We start from the raw sequence: 22864 nt of genomic DNA, 5'->3' as shown, positions 1-22864 counted from the left end.
CTCAAAAAGTTTTTAAAGAGATATATGTACACCCAAATTTAATGAAGTAGTTGCTTGATTGGTTATTATATTGTAGAAAAGTTTGTATTTATTCACACCAGACTATAAACTTATAAAAAATGTTTGAACTGTTTTTTTTTTGTATGTTCACGATCATAACCTTCATTCTTCAAGGTTGGTTTAGAAGCCTGTCCCAAGTCAAACCCTGATCAAGTACACATATACTCAAGACATGAAACTTTAATCATGCTGTCTTTATTGAGATTACATTAGATAATGTCACTTTTTTTTTTTTTTAGATAAATTTTGCTGCTGTTTCTAACAGAGTGAGTAACTATGATGAGGCTCTCCTGTTAGTCACAATGTTGCTATTTAGCCCTAAGTTATCCTGCTGAACAGGCCTATGTTCAAGGCATTCCAATCATCAACATCCCTGTCTCTTTTTTTCTTTGTATCCCCTAAATGGAGATTTGGTTGCTGTTTCTAGCAAGTCAAGTAACCATGTAGAGGCTGTCTCACTGATTGCAGTTGGATTTTTTTGGTATGGCTGAAGATCTTTGCATGTCTTCTAGTAGGTTGTAGCTAGAACGTCTTCAGTCAATTAGCACAATGCTATCAACCATCATGTTCCTCAGTAATTAAATGATTAATATTTGATTTGTGCTTCACTTCTCATAACTCTAGATTTTTTTCCTCTGTAAATTTTCTTGTGCCATACAACGAAAATTCCCGAAGTGTTTTTACTTTCATTGGAGTTTTTGGTTGCTGTTTCTAGCAAGTCAAGTAACCATGTAGAGGCTGTCTCACTGATTGCAGTTGGATTTTTTTGTATGGCTGAAGATCTTTGCATGTCTTCTAGTAGGTTGTAGCTAGAACGTCTTCAGTCAATTAGCACAATGCTATCATCCATCATGTTCCTCAGTAATTAAAATGATTAATATTTGATTTGTGCTTCACTTCTCATAACTCTAGATTTTTTTCCTCTGTAATTTTCTTGTGCCATACAACGAAAATTCCCGAAGTGTTTTTACTTCATTGGAGTTATCTCTTTACATGGCTTTTTAACATTTTTGTTCAGAAAGTACTTTCATTTTTTTTCCTTCTCAGACATAAATGGAAAAAAAAAAGTTGGTGTACTTATTTCTTTCTGCGTGTGTGTGATTATTAGTAGTATTTTTAGTATTAACTATGGTTTTGTTTATCTCTAAGTGCGTGATTAAGAACAATTTTAAATAAAACAATTTTTTTTAAATGATGATAAATGTAGTAGATAACATTACTTAGGTTAATCTCCTCTTGTTTTTAATTAAAAATGATCTTAAGCAATATTTTCATCTCATTTAGATATTCTATGTTAATGTGTTTAATCTAGCAGGTAGATTTATCAAGTTGTCATATCTATGAGGCTGTTCTTTATTTCTATTAATTTTAAAATATTTATCATGTACAATAGTCATGTAAAGCTCCTAACTTCAAGAGTAAAGAACAATTTTGGCATGATTCTCATTTTTCTCTGATAGTACCAATACAATTCTGCACTGCAGTTTTCCATGAACTTTTTAAAGTTTGGATCAAATCCAAGCATGGGAAGGTGTACGTTACCTGTAGATGAAAGAAATCAAAATCAAGGAAATATGAAGTGGATAATATTAATGTTAAAAAAAAATATTAGAATTCTCATAGTCACTTTAAAACTATTTAGTTATTGAATAGATTTTCTTATCTGGCCAACATACACCACTGCAAGTCTTTATCTGACACAGTAATGTTTGTTAGTATTTTTTTTCCCTAGTAGTTTAGCATAGGAAGTGAAGTACTCCCTAATCTCTTTTTAGAACCTGAGGAACTAGTAAATTTCACAGACCAACAACTTGACCTGAATAGGCACTCATAGGCCAGGTGATAGTACTAACCTGGTGTTAGGTTAAGTGTAGTTTTGTTATAGAATGAGAATGATGAGTTACATTCGGTTTTCTTTGTCATTGTTCTTGTTTGATTCCATAAATTTTTATATGTATTCTTTGATATCTTAGCTCTTCATACATGCATTTTATATATATATATATACACACACACACAGACATGTAAACATATATATGGCTGTATACATATAGATATATACATGTGTGTGTGGGTATATATATATATATATATATATATATATATATATATATATATATATACATACATACATATATATGCATACATTTATTACTAATATGTGTAGGAAAATACACACACGCATGCATGCATATATAGTTATCTGGTATGTAAAAATATGTGTGTGTATGTGTGCATATGCTGTCAAATGTCCCTCAAAAAAGAAATCATCTAGCAGAATAATAAAATTTCCCAAAACATTGTGTACAACCAAGGCCAATATGTATCAAATTCTATATAAATAAAACAGACTCTGGTTAAATTAATGTTGTTTGTATTTTTTTTTGTTAGTTTCCCTATTTGAATTATTTGTAGTAATTGATCTTGATCCTTACTTTGATACATTTTCTTAAACTACATTAAACTAATGATGGCTACCAATTACTTAGTGAGTTAATCTCCCAACAAGTCTAGTCTGTAATCCAGTTTTTATTACCAAGTATAACCTGACATCACTGCTGACACAGAAAGTAAATATTCATGTGCACATGTGTACGTACATATATATCTAAATATAACAACCATATTGATGACAGTTGTAAACAGTATTTACAACAACTTGTGTAGCAAAGCACTTGAGTTTGAGTGATTGATAACATTTCAATTAAAGCTGTCAGCAAGATATGTGCAGTCCTTAGTGTAGGCATGATGAAAGGTAAGCTCTGGTGAGATTGTGGAGATGCTTGAGTGGCTGTGTGCAAGAGATATGATGGAAAGGATCCTCAGCCAAAACAATCACTGCCAAAAAGCAGCAATACAAATTCTTCTGGGTTAGTAACAGTGATGTAGAAAAGGTGTAGCCATAGTGTTTGCCGAGAAATGGATAGATAAAGCAACTGAGTTAAAGTGAGGGATGGGATAATCCAGACAAGAGTATTAAGAGAACAGCAACATTTATCTTTGCACACGATCTACAATCAGGATTGACAGATGAACAGAAGTACTTTCCTATGAGACCTTTCTGTGGGCTTCTTCAACAACAATTATGACTTCCTTATTGTGATTAGTGACTTTAACAGGCATGTTGGTCAAAACCACGATGGCTTCTAGAGAAATGTAAATCCTCCTGGAGTTCTGTGAAGCAACTGCTCTCCAACAGTTTACTGCACATACTTCAGAAATTGACCAGCCTTACATCACCTACAAATCTGGCAAGCAAGTCTTAGATCTTATCTCCTCTCATTAAGAAACGTGATAGTCAGGCCATTGTAAATGCCTCAACTTTTGTGGTGAATGACTTGTCGATACAGATGCTAAAAGAATCTGCATTTGGTCATATTTTCAGTGAAATTCTAAGTGATGTATGTGACTAGGGAGGAGATAGATATGAAATAATCTATTGAAAACTACAGACCAAATGTGTGGCTGATGTAAGATCGCAAGCAAACCGAAGGTGATAGAATAACACAGTAATAGTGCTGTAAAAACAGGTTTGGAAATTATGGAAGAAAGATAGAAGTAGAGAGCATTATGAAGTAGCTATTAGGGAAGCTAGGTGACAATATGCTGAGGGAAGAAGCAGAAAAGAAGAGACTTGCACATGTTATATTGTGTTCAGGATCACAAGACAGTGTTAGAGAAAACCAAGATGTCATTGGATTATTTATATTTGAAATGACAAAGGCTCACTTGGCAGAAACTATTGTATCTTTCATTCTCTAACTTGAAGGTCTTTGATAAAGTGCCATACTTTAAACTTCTGGTCATTAAGGAAACTAGCTATTGATGAACACCTTGTGAAAGCTGCTCAAGTTATGTACAAAGGTGCAATCATTAAAGTAGAGTTACTGATGAGTTTAGCAACAAATTTATCACGAATGTAGTGGTTCATCAAAGCTCAGTACTCTTATTTATCCTAAATATACTGACCATCACAGTGGAAATGATGTATGTTGATAATCTGGTTCTTACAGCTGGATCACATAGAATTGGAGAAGAAATTACAGGTATAGAAGTAAAACCTAGAATTGAGCGGTTTTATGGTAAACTAAGCAAAGACTAAGGTTTTAGTAATTAGGAAAGAAGACAGGACTTTGGTATTGTCAGAAATGGCCATGCTTGATATACCCAAAAGGTATAGGTATAGACTAGACTCCATATGGATGCAAGAAAGATGTGAAATAACAGAGAAGGCATACTTCATGTATGGCTCATGTATGGCAGATTCATGGAGCAAACTACTAAGATTTGACTTTCTTAATGCCCTGATGACTCACTTGTTGCTTGTGTCTCTATTTACAGATTATAGTTAAGTGGACAATAACTTATACTGATTTAGCATTTCACCTCTTGTATTGATAGAGTATCAATAATTACTCATGTTGAGCTCTTTGGCCTATATACATATCTCCTCTTTGTGAGTACAACATAGAGCATCCCAGGTTTTACTATCCGGGATACCCATACTTTGACATGTTTTTCAATTTAATATCATCAAAAGCATTCCAATCCTGACCCAGTTCATTGTGCACTTTATAACCACCTTCTTCACAGCCACTTGCACCTTGTCTATGTCATCAAATTGTCCCCAAATATTTCCTTGCTTTGAACTGAACAGGTGAAGCTGGAGGACACGAGATCCGGGCAGTATGGTGATGGAGGATTACTGACCAATTTAGTTTGTTGATTGCCTGATTTATTCTCAAAGATGAATGTGGTTGTGCAATTTCATTGTGGATGTTTCAAATTTTTTGTTCATTCACTTGCTCCTAATGGATTCTATAACATTTTTGAGTGTCTCAAAGTATCGCTCGTGGTACAGCCACATTTCAGAAAATCATGAGAATGTCATTCCAAAACACAGTCACCATGACTTTTTATGTCGATCACTGGCTCTTGAATTTCCTGGCCCTTGAAGAAGAGGTGTAATGCCATTCCATGGAGTGATCCTTCATTTCTGGATCAAAGATTCAACCACGTTTCATCCCTTGTCACCAGATCAGAAAAAATGCATCGCCATTGGCTTCAAATGCTTTCAATAGTTCAAAGCAGACTTCCACTTCCACATTTCTCGCCTTCAAATCAGGTGTCAAGTACTGATATACCCACTTTTCAACACACTTTCTGATACATAAAGTCTTCTCTCATCTTCTGTAAAGCATTGTGATGACAGTCGAATCGTGTAATAAGCTCAGATTCTGACCCATGTCCTTTCATTCGCTGGTGATTTGTGTCAGTGGTATCAGTTAATCTTCAACTGTTTGCTTTGTCTCTCCTTTAAACTTCATCCATCTTATTTCTTTACTGCCCACAATGTGCTACACAGAGGATACAGACAAACAGATTAAGTCGATTATATGGACCCCAGTGTGTAACTGGTACTTATTTAATCGACCCCGAAAGGATGAAAGGCAAAGTCGACCTTGGCGGAATTTGAACTCAGAACGTAGCGGCAGACAAAATACCACTAAGCATTTCGCCCGACGTGCTAATGTTTCTGCCAGCTCATCGCCTTTAAACTTCATCCATAACTCTTGACAATGGTGTCATCTTAAACATGTACATGTTCGAAAAAGTCTGCACCCCTCCTTCAGCAAGGACTCAATGACGACATGTTGCTTCTGCTTAGAACCCATTATTTGCCTGCAATGAAGAAGAGAAAGAAGGGTTACTGTAGAGGAAGAATTACTCTATTAACATAACATGTGTGCTTTGAACGACCTATATCAGTTAATAAAAAGTTAAAGCTACTTTTGCATGGCTTTCGGTACCACCCTTGTACATGTACTTTTATGTATTAAGATGACTGAATTCCTTCCTTTTTAGCATATGTGCAAAAAAGCAAGAAAAAAAAAAGAAAGAAAGAAACTGTTAAGTACTTGTTTGAAGAATTTTGTTTCAGACATAAAGTTTAGGACTCCTCCAAATAACTTGATATGGGCCCAAGCACATTTCCACTATGTTGGTGCTTGAGGAAATAGAATAGTAACCAAACTATCCTCAAACGACTTGTTAGCAACATAAAAGAGGATGGAGACATTGGATAATGTGGTTTTGAATTCACTATTTCTGAATAATAATAATAATAATGATAATGATAATGATATATTGGTTGATCACAACTGGAACATCTTTAAACATAATGTCTGCTCAATAAGGATTGATTTCCAGTTAAATGACAACGAAAAGAACCTAACTTGTTCTTGAATCTTAATTGACCCCTGGCATTTAATTAAGTCATAGAGTTTCACATCATCAAGCAATCTTAATCATACGCTGAATGACTTTTCTTATAAATAAAAAAGAATTGTGTTGATTTGCCATTAGGACAAAAATTTGTTTCTCTATTTTTTTTTTACACATTTACAAGAATTTTATAACTAAGCCAACAAATACCCATTCCCAAGGGTTATGGGAATTATCTCAAATTTATATGGATGGATAAATATATTTTACATTTTATCAAGGATAAAAAAAAAAGGAACAAGATAATGAAGTACTCGGCATGACATTTCAATTTTCTCATAGTTATTCACACTGCCCTAGATAAACACTAAGAAATATTTGCATCAATGGGAAAGAAATCTCAGACAACCTTATTTTTCTATATTATCATGTACGTGAAAATGCATGACTCAGTGGTTAGAGCGTTGGGCTTACAATCGTGAGGTTGTGAGTTCGATTTCCAGACTGGGCTGTGTGTTGTGTTCTTCAGCAAGACACTTTATTTCGCTTGCAGTTCAATCAGCTGTAGAAATGAGTTGTGACATCGCTGGTGCCAAGTTGTATCGGCTTTTCTTTTTCCCTTGGATGAAGGTCTTGCACACAAACAACTTTGCTCAGGCTTGTGCCTTTGAAGGGAACTTTCTAGGTACAACCCCATGGTCTTTTTTACTGGCCTATAAAAGTTATGTCATATTGAAACAGGAGAGTTCTAAATGTCAAAGATTATTTTCTCAGTTCTTTATTTTACTGCTTCGTCTATTATCAAAATATGAAGGCAACTGATTTCCGATCAGCTGGAATCGGTGACCAAGTAGATAGTGGCTCCACTTCTTTAAAGATTCGACAATACCATGAGCTTCTCTGTCCACAGAAGAATGTTCTGTTCACAAACTGAAAGTGTTCATAGATAGAAAGCTACTGGGAGTCACAAACGATATAGGGCAGCAGCAATAATACGATATGAAACATTGGTCGTAACCACTGGTGGCATCGTAGGTTCATTAACTTTCACAGCAAAGTTAGCAATGTCCTACTGTAGATTCTCATAAGCTTGCAGAGCTGAAAAGGGGAGAGGAAAGCATTTAGCAGTAACTAGAGAACAGAGTTTCTAGAAAATTTCGGTATCCATCGTGAATAGTAAGCTGTGAGCTGTGATTCCTTTTTCAATTGTCATCAGTTATACGTTAAGAGCTTGCAATGCCGTTTGTGAGTCCAAAAAGAAATCCATCTAAATTGGTACAAGCGATGACCAGCTTTAAATGCAGTTTAAGGTTTGTTTTCCTTTTTTTAGGTCCTTCCCCAACTGTCTCCCCAATGCTTGGTTGAGGGTAGATATGTAGTAACGTGTAGCGATTTATTTGTCTGTAAAAAATCGATGACCATGTGTTTCAGATCTTTTCACTTTGACCGGCAGATTTTTAAAATAATTTTTTTGTAACTAAACACTTTTAAACTTCATATACTGGTAGAATGTCACATAAAACATCTTTTTCTCTTGGCGTTCTTAAGAAAATTCTGTATTTTGTAAGCTATTTGTTGTTAAATTGTTTGTATTTCGGCAATTTCAACCAATCAATGATGTCTATCGAGGTGAATACAATTACTGCTGTTGTTTGTCATCAACAACTTCTGGTGGTGTATATTTCGATTGTCACTTATTTATGACATATTTCATATCAGTTACGTTCGTATGAATAAATGATTATCGTTATTAAACTTTTATTAATAAACATATTCTAAGTTCACAACATATGCAGTTTTAATTTCCCTCTCTGTTGCACAGATACACACATTACAACCCTTCCCCCACCCCTAACCCTAACTCTAAAACAGATTGAAATGCAATAGATCGATACTAGGGTCATAATTATAGGTGGACACTAAAGAGGGAATGGTTTTGTTATCTAGCTCTGTTTACAAATGACCCCCTCAGTTTATGGCCACAGGGTATCTTTTTTTCTCATAAATAACAGTGACATTTTCATATGATCCAAAGCATATACTTTTCTCACTCTTCTGCTCCAGTAAGAAATTGTTATTGTTATTAAATTAAACTATCACAAGTCTCTTTCAAATCCTTACTTACAGAACCCCAATTGTCCCAACACAAAGAAGTGTCTATTTTTATTCATCCAATCATGTGACATGTCTGAGTTTTTCTCATCTTTTTTTTTTACGATCAAAACTTTATGGGTTTTTATTTCTAACTGTTGTACTTGGTTCTCCATAAAATGTTTTCAATATAACAATGTACTTAGTCTTTTCATTTGCTTTGCAAGATTCTTTATGTGAATTTGTGTGTTGAAGCATATTTTATTATCTAGGGAGGGTCATTCTCTTTTAATGTCTTATTATTTAACAAACTCACCGGTTCGATTTCCACTTATTTCTAAAATGTTTTTCCATTGTGTCTTGCAATGTTTTCAATAATCATTGACTCTCAACGACTATTGAAAATGTTGCAAGATACCACGAAAAAATTTAGAAATAAATAAGTAAATAAAGTGAAAATCAAATCGGTGTGTTAAAAAATAAGGCACTAAAAAAGAATTACTCTCTCCAGACACTAACCCTAGCCCTAAATGTTTTTTTCTTAATTGTTAAATTAATTTAATTGTTACGCGTGTAAAAAAAACTAAAACAATGGAAAATAATTTAAACAATTAACATACAAAATAATTCTATAATTTTTATACACACACGCTTTCCGTATACGTACGGAAAGCGTGTATATAAAAATTATAGAATTATTTTGTATGTTAATTGTTTAAATTATTTTCCATTGCTTTAGTTTTTTTTACACGCGTAACAGTTAAATTAATTTAACAATTAAGAAAAAACCCTTTAGGGTTAGGGTGAGGGTTAGTTACAGGATGTTGTCTCAGTTTTAGACGCAGCAAATGATTTTAGCTCAAAAGAGAGCATAGGATTGGTTAAACTTCGAAAAATTAAACTACGTTAAACAAACGAATTACAAATTTATCAAGAAAGCCAAGTGAAAATAATGTTTTCTTTTGACACATTCTACCAGGATACGAAGTTTTAAAGTGTTTAGTTAACTAGAAATTGTGTTGAAATCTGGCCTTCAAAAGGAAAAGATCCCGTACGGATGTATGTATGTATACTTCTATGTTTCTTTGCACAAACGTATATATGTATGCATGCTTGTAATCTAATATTTTTATTCTTTATTCACTTATATGTAACTATCGGGGCAGTCTCTACATAGGCGGCAGGGAACCTTTTTAGTGCTGAAACGCAAGCGTGCAAAAGCATATGGAACGCAAATGTACTAAGAAAAATAATGACTCTTACATTTTACAAATTCTTCTGTGTGCAAATTAAATCTGACTTTTTGTTTACATATCATACATCACGTGCATGCATGCATGTATGTATGTCTCTTCTGTATTTAATCGCCTAAATTAACTAACTAAAGGAGTTAGTTAACAAAGATACAAAACTCTGGAATGTAGATAACGAAAACAATGTTACATTCTAAACCTGAGAAAAGGCTAACATAGTTTTACTGTTGCGCTTACAGAGTGTGTTTGTAATGGGCAAATCAGTTGGTAGATTTCATTTATTGAAAATCCAAGCTTATCCAGACAGACAATTTAGGCATTTTTTGTTTGCTTGTCTGTTTGTTTACCTGTTTGTTTTGCTTGCTTGCTTGCTTGTGTGTGTGTGTGTGTATATGTATGTATGTATGTATGTATGTATGTGTGTGTGTGTGTGTGTGTGTGTGTGTGTGTGGTGTGTGTGTGTGTGCATGCATGCATGCATGTCATTATTCAGTTTATTTCAAGATTTCCTGCCAATAGAGAAAGAACCGGTTTCTAACCTAGATCCAAGGCTCCTTCTATTGAATTTCAACATCATCAACAGGGTATTTTTGTATGTATGTATGAGCAGATTTGTATGTTTTGTGTATGTATTATCATGCAAGTTGCATATCTAGATATATTTAAATGATAAACTTCTGGAAAGTTTTACAGATTTTTACAGTTCCAGTGATGGATTGGATCTGTAGTCTTCGAATTAGCTTTCTCCTTTTTGGTTTTGAGAAGCCTAATTTCTCAAGACTGGTATTTAGGCAGTGTGTTACATATCCCAGGACTCCAATAATTACAGGTATAAGCGTGAACTCGTAATCTGGATAGAGTAATTGCACGAGATACAGAAAATGCCTACAAAAACTGAAACCACCCTAATCAACTTAAACGAAAAAATCCTACAGGAACTCAAAAACATCAACACCAACCTCTCTGTACTAGTCAACAAATTGGACTCCACTAATGAGGAAACCATTACCGGACACAAACCCTCCGAAATCGGCGATAAGCTACAAACTCTGTGTGATACGATCCACACCTTTTTCACCACCACCAACCCAGCAAAAAACAAAGAAGAACCATGTCAAATTGATTCATACAAACTGAAAAATCATATAATCCCAGAATGGAACAAATCCCTCAGAGATAGAAAGTTCTCCTTCTGGAAAATGATTAGAAACAACAACAAGGCCGAGATATACGAAAAATGGATGAACTCTACCCCTCTAACTCTTCCCCGCAAAATACAATTAAAAGCCATTCCCAATGAACCTGAACCTCAAAGACGACTTAGGGAAAGAATGGCATTAGAGAGACTGAAAACAGAGATTGAACTTCTCAAATTAAGGGCCCAAACAAATGAGGAAAGAGTCAAAACAATCGATGAAGAGATCCTCCTCGTAATAAATAACAAGGCCGAAAGCCTACACATAGAGAAGATCTCCAAGTTATGGAAAGATGACTGCAACAAAGAGGAACTAAAATCCCTACAACGCTGGGAAAAAAGTGCCGCCTGGTTCCTAAACTATGAATCGACTTTCAAAACGGATTACTCTTCCAATAACCCGTTCATAAAAATGGGAAAACCAGGAACCCAACCACACAACTACTCCGCCAATCCTCCAACCTCGAACAAAAGAAGGAAACAGCATATTGAAGATGTACCTTCTTACCCCACGTCCATAAGGAGGAACAAGAACCCTGGAAACCCTCACCACCAGAATTACATTAACGAATTTCTCCCTTCAAGGAGACACTATACACAACAACTCAACAACTACTCGAATACCTTATTAACAAATAAAAGAGGATTCCACTACCAGGATAGACACAACAACATCCACACCACGAGGGGACGACAAGGTAATTTTCACTTTCTCAACTCTCACAATACACAAGCCCATACCACTCGATACAAGCACCCACGTAGGCCACTCATATCACCACAATCCATCACGACACAAAGAAACACACACCAACACCCGCAATACAGGAACACCCCATTCTATCCACAACCACGAACCCGAACCATATTTCACAACAAGGAATATAACAAACACACAGGACCTCTTAACACCAACAGACAACCCCTCTACCCCAAACATTTTTTAGACACAGCACACAGATACAGGCAAACAAAATAACACAGGACAGGGAAGAGAAACAGAAACTAATTAAAGTCATCAATTTAACCAATACAGAACCCAACCCCAACCTTCTCAACTTACTCTCCAAAGGTCTTAAATTCACCCTCCTCCACGTCCAAACTACTACGAAATGAAGGAAGACATTACAGAATTTTGTAGAAAATTGCGACCTAGTGAGGAACTATTCGACCAGCACAATGAGGATGAGTCACTAGCTAGAAATAAAAGCAACTACACCCCACCAAAAGGTAGAAATAAAATCTAGACGAATTCTGTGAGCACATTACAAACTTCCCCTACCAACACTTACACAAATCAAAACCCAAACCAAACCTCAACAAGAAAGAGTGGGAAGAATTAAACAAATTAAAAAATGAAAGATCTATCACCATTAAAGAGGCCAATAAAGGAAGTGCAGTAGTCTTAATGGAGACAGAATACTATATCAACTTAGCACTCTCCACCTTGGAAAATGGAACATATTACGAAAAGGCTGAACACTACAATCAACAGAAAATTATGAGAAACTTAAAAACCCTGATCAACACCCACAAAGAAGAACTCACTAACAAAGAATTCAACTTCATCACAAATTTCACTAGTAAAACCAGCCTCTTCTACGGTATTCCCAAAATTCATAAAAGCCAATTAATAAGTAAGGCATGCAAGGAAGCCACAAACTTTGTAATCAATGTCCCCTCACCAAATGACCTCAAATTGAGACCTATAATAGCAGGTCCCGCTTGCGAAACCCACCGCCTTAGCAACTTCATTGATACCCTTCTCAAGCCCTTCCTCAAACACATTAAAAGCTACATAAGGGACGATCTAGATATGCTCAACCACCTCCCCAATACACTTCTTGCTGAACAAACCCTGCTAGTAACATTCGATGTAGTTAATCTTTACTCCAACATCCCCCACAACCTAGGAATAGAAGCTATCCAATTCTGGCTGGATAATTACTCCAACGAACTCCCACACCGCATAAAAAAGGAATTTATTTTAGAAGGACTCAAATTCATCTTAGAGAATAATTTCTTCACCTTCAACAACAAATTCTACAGACAGAAATCAGGGACGGCAATGGGAACGAAAACAGCTCCCACTTACGCCAACCTAGTCATGGGATACCTGGAAATCACCCTCTATAATAACGTTCTTAACCAATTTGGCACCTCTCTCCACACATACATAGAGAAGAACTGGAAGAGATATCTTGATGACTGCTTCATCCTTTGGCCCGAAACCATCGAGAAGCTTAAAGAATTTCACACCCTTATAAATGGGCTCAACACAAACATTATTTTCACAATGGAATACAGCCCTCAACAAATTCCCGTCCTCGACATCCTCATTAAAATTCACAACAAAAAAATAGAAACAGACATATACTACAAGCCCACAGGCTCCAAGCAATACCTCCCTTTCAATTCATGCCACCCTAGACACGTTAAAATTAACATTCCCTACAACTTAGCCAAGAGAATTTGCACTATAGTCTCCAATAAAAACACCCGTCTCTTACGTCTACAAGAACTTAAGGACACATTAACAAGCAGGGATTACCCCACGTCACTAATTGACAATGGGATCCAACGCGCCCTAAAACTCAGCACACAGGAACTTAGACGCCCTAAACCTGTTACATCGAAACCCCATACTCTACCATACATATCTACAAACAACCCCCTCAACCATGAAGCTTTTGACACCATCCTCCAGAACATTCCTGTATTAAAAAAGGACCATAGAATGAACCAAATCCTCCTAACACACGAAATCATAAAGAGCAAAAGGCAACCCAAATCATTGAAAACCATCCTAACAAATGCCAAAGTACTACCAACCACAACAACTAAGCCCACAGTAAACAAATGCAATAGACCCAACTGTGGTATATGCATCAACCTAATAGAAGGTCCGGAATTCCTTTTTAAACAAGGACAACGTTTCACAGTAAAACACAACTTCACATGCGCATCAGAAAACCTAGTATATGTCTTAACTTGCTCGGGCTGTAATGAACACTACCTAGGCCAAACTAAAAATAGCCTCCGCCAACGCATGACTGTCCACAGATCCCAAATAAAAATACAGGAATACAGAAAAATAGCACTCAGTGCACATACTGATACCTGTGCCGCACAACTTCATCCCAATTTTAGAATCTTTCCCCTCTACAAATTTAAAGACAATGCCACTCATACCCAGAGAATAACCATGGAATCCCACCTTATTAATAAATACAGACCACTTCTAAACACATCCCCCTAACACGAACCCACAACAAACACACTTACACCTGCACACACCCTACACACACTTTTACCCAGATATTAACACCATGACACACGCAAATATATGGTTCCACACATACACATAATTTGATACGGGTGCAAAACATCCAACACTATTTTTTGGAAATGACTGTAAATATTGACTTCACACAAACACGTTGCTTCCTGATACAGGCACAAGGCCACCAGAACTATAAATATTGAAAATTGTACCCACACACGCACACATATATACACGCGCGCGCGCCCCAACATACATATAAACACACACGCGCGCGCGCGCGCACACATACGTACATATAGCTCTTCCTTTCCTAAACGAACTTACTTATCCTGCTCAAATTCAGTCAAGCGGAAAATACACTCCTTAACTACGCGCTAAAAAGCTATTTAAAATATCCACATGACGTCTACTGACCAGCCTGAACAATAAGAATTTTCAACAACGCTATTTTCGAAAACTCCATACACCACCCACACTAATATTCATTCTAAACATTCACGTGACCTCTCTATTATGACCACATCCACGTGACCTCTTTATTATGACCAATAAGAAATTTTAGGCGCGACACTAGCCAAATTTTAACATCTCTGGAGCCTATTTTCTTACCCTAAACACCAACTTCCATTCAAACATTCACGTGACCCCTTTATAATGACCAATCAAAATTGTATTGACCATTGTCCACAAGAAATTTTAGGCGCGAAACCAAGCAAATCTTAAACAACTCTGGAGCCTCTTTTTTCACATATAAGAGACAGCAAACCCAACATAAAGTCAGATAACAGAAAAAAATCTATCAGAAAGGAACTCTATCTCTCTTTAAAAATATCTTTTGATAAGCATAACAAATGCGCAACCGGTAAAAAAACTTTCACCTAATTAAATACACTCTCCCTTACTTAAATTATTTTGTCAGCATTTTCTTCATTTCCTTTTTTATATATCACAACTCGTGTTCCACATCTCCTTTTTTAAATATATATATATATATATATATATATATATATATATATATATATGTGTGTGGTGTGTGTGTGTGGTGTGTGTAGCGAATCCTGCATACATGAAGTGGATTCGATCCACTATAGCTAAATTTAAACTAACACTGCTACAGAACTTTTCCCACAGGGGAACAATGGTTTTTCTCTGACAGCAATGGTTTTACATTTTCCAGATGCCTTTAGCTAGGCCGCTATAATGTCTTCACTACTTGACCCTTTCTAACCTCTTCTACATCACCAAAAGCTAGAATAGATAACAAGACCACCAACTAAATCTATTGTTCTCAACGATATATCTATCCTTCTGGGATCTTAATATAAGCAAGCACATCCTAAGCAAAAACCAGTTAGTCACCACTCGGTGACAACTCAGCGAGAACGTAGTCTGGCTGACCAGCTAGAACCTTGGTCAAAGGGAGAAACGAAGTTTACTGTCGGACAACACGGCCAGAAGGGAAAGAAAGACAACGTCCTACACTCTCACTAGCTCCAAATCTGTTCTCTTACAACATCATTCTATCTGTCTCAGCAATTACTACAAAACAAAGAAGAGAACCCAAATACAAACATTCTACCGCATCTATCCATCGCATGCTTTTGGATTTATCAATCTGCCCGTTGAGGCAAGGTATTGTAACGTAACGGTAAATAAATATTTCCTTAAAACTTCATGCATTTTTTCTCTTACACATTTTACAACTTGCCGTTTTAATAACAAACTCTTATCGTCACAACTGCTGACCATAACATTTCATAATATTGTTTACCAACAAATATCTACCGTTACAATTAAAGCCGTTACACTTGGTGACCCACGACTTCAACTAAAAACTTTATCGTTACAAATACTCTAATAAAAACTCTCGTCGTTACATATCTTTATATATAAAAGTGAGGTTGTGTGCTGTCTGTCTCATACGATTTAGATTCCTAACTACTCCCATATTTTGCGGTGCAGTTAACCAAAACTGGGTATCTTATAGTCGTGATTCATATCGAGCCCTTCTGGGTATTAGCGCGCGTCTACGATGAGTCTACGATTAAAAAAAAAATTTACCATCAATTTTTCCCATTTTTAATGCATCTTTGGCATATATAAGGGAAGTAACTCTCTAAAAATTTATTAAATCTCAGAACGTAAAAAGCTACAGTAACACCCCCCCCTTTGTGGTTAGCCATATTGAGATGGCTATTATACTTTACATCTCTAAAAATGCTTATATAGTTATTTCCCTTACAAACCCGAGCAACGCCGGGCGATACTGCTAATATATATATATATATATATATATATATATGTAGATCAATAAATGGTGGGGTTGTGTTGACCGCACGTGGAGAAATGATAAGTAAGGAAAAATTTTTTAAAAAATGCAGAATGCTCAAATGAAAGAAAATTTTAATAAAATGAGAAAATGATAAAATATATAAATATATATTTATTCAACCGGTTTTCGTCATTGTATGACTTGTCAAGAATATTTATGTTTTAAGAAGTTATTTTAAAAATTAGAAAGGGAAAAAAAGAAAATTGCATTGTTTTTTGTAAAAGAATAATGATACAAATATATAAAGATACCATGCATTCATCACTTCAAGCTAAAACTTATATTCTTTAAATATCATTTTTACTATTGTTGTTATTACTATCATTTTTATTATAAATGATATGACAATTTGAAATGCAATTGTCTATGCAGATTTATATTATTAGAAAATAATATAAATAAAGTGTTAAAATCTGAAAGTTAAGTTAACAAGCAATTATATAAAAAAGATAATGCAAATGAAGCTAAAATGATAGTTTTATAATTTGGGTTTTATTGAAGAACTCAAAAGAGTTGTCTCCCCTTACCCACAACACAGGAACTGAAGAACCAGGACCACAATTACTACTACTTCCTGTCCTGCAACATGCTGAATTTAACAACACAACACATCACATGCTCTTAATCCCTTTGGATCTTAACACCTCATGGTAATTTTTTGGTAAACAACCATAAAACTCAAGATACACAACGAACTCACAATGTATCGGAGAACTTATTTTTTAATTTTTGTACATTTTTATCATTATTCTTTTACAAAAAACAATGCAATTTTCTTTTTTTCCCCTTTCTAATTTTTAAAATAACTTCTTAAAACATAAATATTCTTGACAAGTCATACAATGACGAAAACCGGTTGAATAAATATATATTTATATATTTTATCATTTTCTCATTTTATTAAAATTTTCTTTCATTTGAGCATTCTGCATTTAAAAAAAAATTTTTCCTTACTTACTATATATATATATATAGTCTTTTTTCACTTTGACCGGCAGATTTTTAAAATAATTTCTTTGTAACTAAACACCTTTAAACTTCGTATACTAGTAGTGTGTTACATAAAACATCTTTTTCTCTTGGCTTTCTTGAGAAAATGCTGTAGTTTGTAAGGTATTTGTTGTTTAACTTCTTGCATTTCGGCAATTTCAACCAATCAATGACGTCTATTGAGGTGAATACAATTTCTGCCGTAGGTTGTTAAATAAATTATTAAAAAAATCTGCCGGTCAAAGCGAAAAGATCCTATATATATATGTATATATATATATATATATATATATATATACGTAAACAAACACACACACGTGTGTGTGTGTACATTTTATATTTCTATTCGATATAAAGGTACAACAGTTATTCAAGAGCCGAGAGTTTCGTACATACCACAGATTGGATCTTTTCCTTTTGAACGGCAGACAATTTCTAGTTAACTAAACACTTTAAAACTTCGTATACTGCTAGAATGTGTCAAAATAAAACATTTTTTCTCTTGGCTTTCTTGAGAAAATTGTAATTTGTTTGTTTAACGTAGTTTAATTTTTCGAAGTTTAACCAATCCTATGCTCTCTTTTGAGCTAAAATCATTTGCTGCGTCTAAAACTGAGACAACATCCTGTAACTAACCCTAACCCTAACCCTAACACACGCTTTCCGTATACGTACGGAAAGCGTGTGTATAAAATTATAGAATTATTTTGTTTGTTAATTGTTTAAATTATTTTCCATTGCTTTAGTTTTTTTTACACGCGTAACAATTAAATTAATTTAACAATTAAGAAAAAAAATTTAGGGTTAGGGTTAGAGTTAGGGGGAGGTTTAGGGTTAGTAACAGGAAGTTGTCTCAGTTTTAGACGCAGCAAATGATTTTAGTTCAACGGAGGTAATCGATTGGTTAAAATGGCCGAAATGCTCGGATTTTCAGACGAAATATCTTACAAACTATAGAATTTTCTCAATAAAACCAAGAGAAAATGATGTTTTATAAACACATTCTACCAGTATACGAAGTTTAAAACTTTTTAGTTACCTAGAAATTATGTTACAAACTGCCGTTCAAAAGGAAAAGATCCCACAGATCAAACATGTGTCATATACGAAATTCTCGCCCCTTGAGTTAATTTGTAACTTTATGCTGAGTAAAAATGATTAATATTTCTCCTGCTTGTTCTTTCAAACACGCGCGCACACACACACACATTGTGTAAAGACTCTTCTGTTTAAGTCAAGACATGCTCTTGGAGTGCAGTTATCCGAATTAACTGGTGTGTGCATGTGTGTGTGTGTGAGGTAGAAAGGGGTAGAAAGGGCTCCTTAGCCGTAGTGAAGGCAATCTATCTAGGGAGATAACCTTACAATAAATCACTCGGTCCGTAGCTTAGAAATACTGGGTTGACGTCCAGCGGGAACATCTTTGTTTCATGGAGGAGGAAAGATCTTCTTTAGTACTTGGTTGTACAATGCTTTCCAATGTGTGTAGTAGTGGCGCGCGCACACATTATTAGCCATTTGAAAAGACTATAAGTCTAGACCACGGTCGAACAATGATGATGATGATGATGTGTGTGTGAGTGTGTGTGTGTACGCATATGCTAATGTGGATAATCTCGTACTTGGTTTGGGGTATCCATCTCAGTACACAGGTTTGTGTGCAGTATTACAGTTTTTTGTGTGCGTATGCACATGCATATTACATGTGTTTGTGTGTAATAGTGTGTATGTGTTCGGCCTAAGAGCCTCAAAAGGAGAACCCTTGGAAAGCTTTTATCAATTGTATCTGTAGAAAGCGAATTAGTTTGCGTCGTTCTTGTTTGGAGAGCTCCAGGATTTTTGGGTTTTTTTTAAATGCAAATCTGTTGTTACATACTCTCTTTTACTTGTTTCAGTCATTTGACTGCGGCCATGTTGGAGCACCGCCTTTAATCGAGCAACTCGACCCTGGGACTTATTCTTTTGTAAGCCCAGTACTTATTCTATCGGTCTCTTTTACCGAACCGCTAAGTAACGGGGACATAAACACACCAGCATCGGTTGTCAAGCAATGCTAGAGGGACAAACACAGACACACAAACACACACATGCATATATATATATATATATATATATATATATATATATATATATACGACGGGCTTCTTTCAGTTTCCGTCTACCAAATCCACTCACAAGGCTTTGGTCGACCTGAGGCTATAGTAGAAGACACTTGCCCAAGGTGCCACGCAGTGGGACTGAACCCGGAACCATGTGGTTGGTAAACAAGCTACTTACACACACCCACTCCTGCGCCAAACATTTAAATAATAATAGATACAATTGAAAATCTATTGCCTGGATATAAGAGCAGCAAGTTTCTCTTTTTCTCTCTCTTTCTCTCTCTTTCCATATATGGAAAGTAGGGGTGGCTGTGCGGTAAGTAGCTTGCTTACCAACCACATGGTTCCGGGTTCAGTCCCACTGCGTGGCACCTTGGGCAAGTGTCTTCTGCTATGGCCTCGGGCTGACCAAAGTCTTGTGAGTGGATTTGGTAGGCGGAAACTGAAAGAAGCCCGTCGTATATATATATATATATGTATATATGTGTGTGCCTGTGTTTCTGTGTCTGTGTTTGTTCCCCCAACATCGCTTGACAACCGATGCTGGTGTGTTTACGTCCCCGTCACTTAGCGGTTCGGCAAAAGAGACCGATATAATAAGTACTAGGCTTACAAAGAATAAGTCCTGGGGTCGATTTGCTCGACTAAAAGGCGGTGCTCCAGCATGGCCGCAGTCAAATGACTGAAACAAGTGAAAGAGTAAAAGAGAGTATGCCTGTTGCTTGCCTAGGCTGAATGAGAGATGTTTTTGGAATGTTGTAATAGTGTTCTGCGATGTTGTGTAGACATGGTGGCGTTTACAGGTAGTTTTCATTTAGTTAACAAAAACTGGGGATCTGGCCTATTTAGTTTACACCGAGTTGACATTTTTGTTGGAATGTCCCACTAATATTTTTTTATGTTTAGTAGTGCAGATACATTATGTTCAGGAGAGCCTTTTGTACGGCCATCAGGACAATCCTTCCTTTGTATAGCGTTGTAGATGATTCTGACGACAAGTGGAAGCACTCCGTCGGTTACGACGATGAGGGTTCCGGTTGATCCGAATCAACGGAACAGCCTGCTCGTGAAATTAACGTGTAAGTGGCTGAGCACTCCACAGACACGTGTACCCTTAACGTAGTTCTCGGGGATATTACAGCGTGACACAGAGAATGACAAGGCCGGTCCTTTGAAATACAGGTACAACAGAAACAGGAAGTAAGAGTGAGAGAAAGTTGTGGTGAAAGAGTACATCAGGGATCACCACCATCCCCTGCCGGAGCCTCGTGGAGCTTTAGGTGTTTTTGCTCAATAAACACAACGCCCGGTCTGGGAATCGAAACCGCGATCCTATGACCGCGAGTCCGCTGCCCTAACCACTGGGCCATTGCGCCTCCACATTTCTGACGACAATGCTATGTTTCGTGGGAAAGCAGTATTTTACGGACATTTTGGTGCAGCTTCCACATTGTTATGACTTAATCGACATTTTCTGTTACAACGTGGTTTAGAGGCATCCTTATTTTTCATTTGAACAGGTATTTAGTAGATATATCCTCTTCTAGCATTGCCTTGTGGGTGACGGATGCATTTATCGTGGGTCTTGGAAAGGTCATAATTCTTGAAAATATTATTGGTATTGCGGGATATGCACCACTAGCGTAGCTAGAGTGGGGTGGGATGGAAGGAGCGGTCCACCTCGGGCGGTACTTTCATGGGGGTGGCACCACTTTTGGGTTTGCTGTAGGCAATATGTATTCTTCGTGGGGGCCCGATGGCGGTAAATTGAAGGACGCCCCGGGCGACATACTCTAGCTACGTTAGTGATATGTACTTCTGCACAACTTTCTTCATACTCACACACATTCACTCATTCATCCATTTATTTATTCATATACACGCACACATACACACACACACACACACACACATACATGCATGCATGCATGCATACATACATACATACATACATTCGCCTTTCTATGGCGAAAGAGATGTAGTGGATCCGTAAGGTCAAGGTGGTGGCCAGGCAACAAGGCATCGACGATGTAGCAGGTTTCATGGCACTGTACCTGGAGGGAAGCGCGTTGTACCTTGGGATGGCTGTGGAAGACCAATTGAGCGCGGCGAAGATCGATTAGCACTTGAGGGAAGCCTATACGGAGGAAAGGTACGCCGCGTTTGCTAAGTTGGGAAGGGTCAGTTGGACAGACGAACAGTATGCCGCGGAGGTTCGGAGACTGGCCATGCTAACCGGTTTCACCGGAGAGGGTCTATTGAAGACGGCACGACTGGTCTTCGGAAATGGCTTTCCCGACGACATATCTGTTTGGTGGTGCAGGGGTGTCATGCGCCGTGAGTCTGCAACATGAGAGGGAGCAGAGCTCCGCGAGGGACTGTACTGCTTACGCCATTGAAGACAAAATCCCCTTCATGAGCAATGGACATAAATGTTTCGCCATTTTTGTGGCTTATCAACATCATGTGCCTGAACCAGATTGGAAACGAACTGAATCCTCAATCCATGACTATATACAAATGGTGAAAAAAAAAAAAAAAAACAATTGTTGGTCTAACAGCGATTTTTCGTTTTCAGCATGCAAAACTATAAAGCTAAATACCAATCTGGTGAAAATTTGAAATATTTAAAGTGGTTGGAAGAAATTTAAGATCATAACGAAGATCCCTCACATTTTCTGATCATAAAACGAAAGAACGCTTCAGTGACGTTGTTTCAAAACTCTCTACCCTGACCCCAATGTTTGTTTTGTCTGTCCTCGTATCGTCTCCTCTTTTTCTCAACCTTATGGTGAATAAAGAAATTCTCTCTCTTTCTGTATTCCTATTGCTTTTGCTTGTCTAGGCTGAATGGGATAGATGTTTTGTGTATGCCCTTATCGTACAGGTAATTTCCATTTGACAAAAACTGGGGATTGAAAGTTTGCTTTGTGAACGGGGTGTGTTACTTGTCTGTTGTGTTTATAAGTCTGCTGCTGCTTTTGCCGTTGCTGTTCCTATTCTCCTGCTTTCTTATCCGCCCATGATTTCTCTTCTTTTGTAAAGACGTCATTTAAACATCACATGTTACGCATATCTGTCGAGTGCTCAGCCATTTGCACATAAATTTTACGAGCAGGCTCTTTTATTGATTTCATTACAAAAGTAACCATTCATTTAGAAAGCAATTCTCTGAAAGAATTTGATTTTACTCACCAGGAAGAAAACCAACCAACCAACCAACCAATCAGGCAGCTAGCCGAACCAGTGAGTCAACCAACCAAACAAAAAAGCAACAAAGTATTACTGTATATATTTTAGCTGTTTTATTTTTATTTGTTTAACATGTCT

The 22864-nt window shown here is 36.6% G+C and overlaps 1 long non-coding RNA gene across 1 annotated transcript; it reads right to left on the bottom strand.

Moving 5' to 3' along the window:
- Window positions 1-8785, bottom strand: LOC118766240. The gene is made up of 3 exons (XR_005002143.1): window positions 8773-8785; window positions 6018-6019; window positions 1-128 (listed from the first exon to the last, which is right to left on the bottom strand). It is a non-coding gene; the product is annotated as an uncharacterized LOC118766240 (long non-coding RNA).
- Window positions 8786-22864: the final 14079 nt, after the last annotated feature.

This window comes from Octopus sinensis, linkage group LG15, assembly GCF_006345805.1.
Source record: "Octopus sinensis linkage group LG15, ASM634580v1, whole genome shotgun sequence".
Taxonomy (NCBI): domain Eukaryota; kingdom Metazoa; phylum Mollusca; class Cephalopoda; order Octopoda; family Octopodidae; genus Octopus; species Octopus sinensis.
The sequence above is the reverse complement of the archived record's forward strand: the minus strand, read 5'-3'. Positions and strand labels throughout refer to the sequence as shown.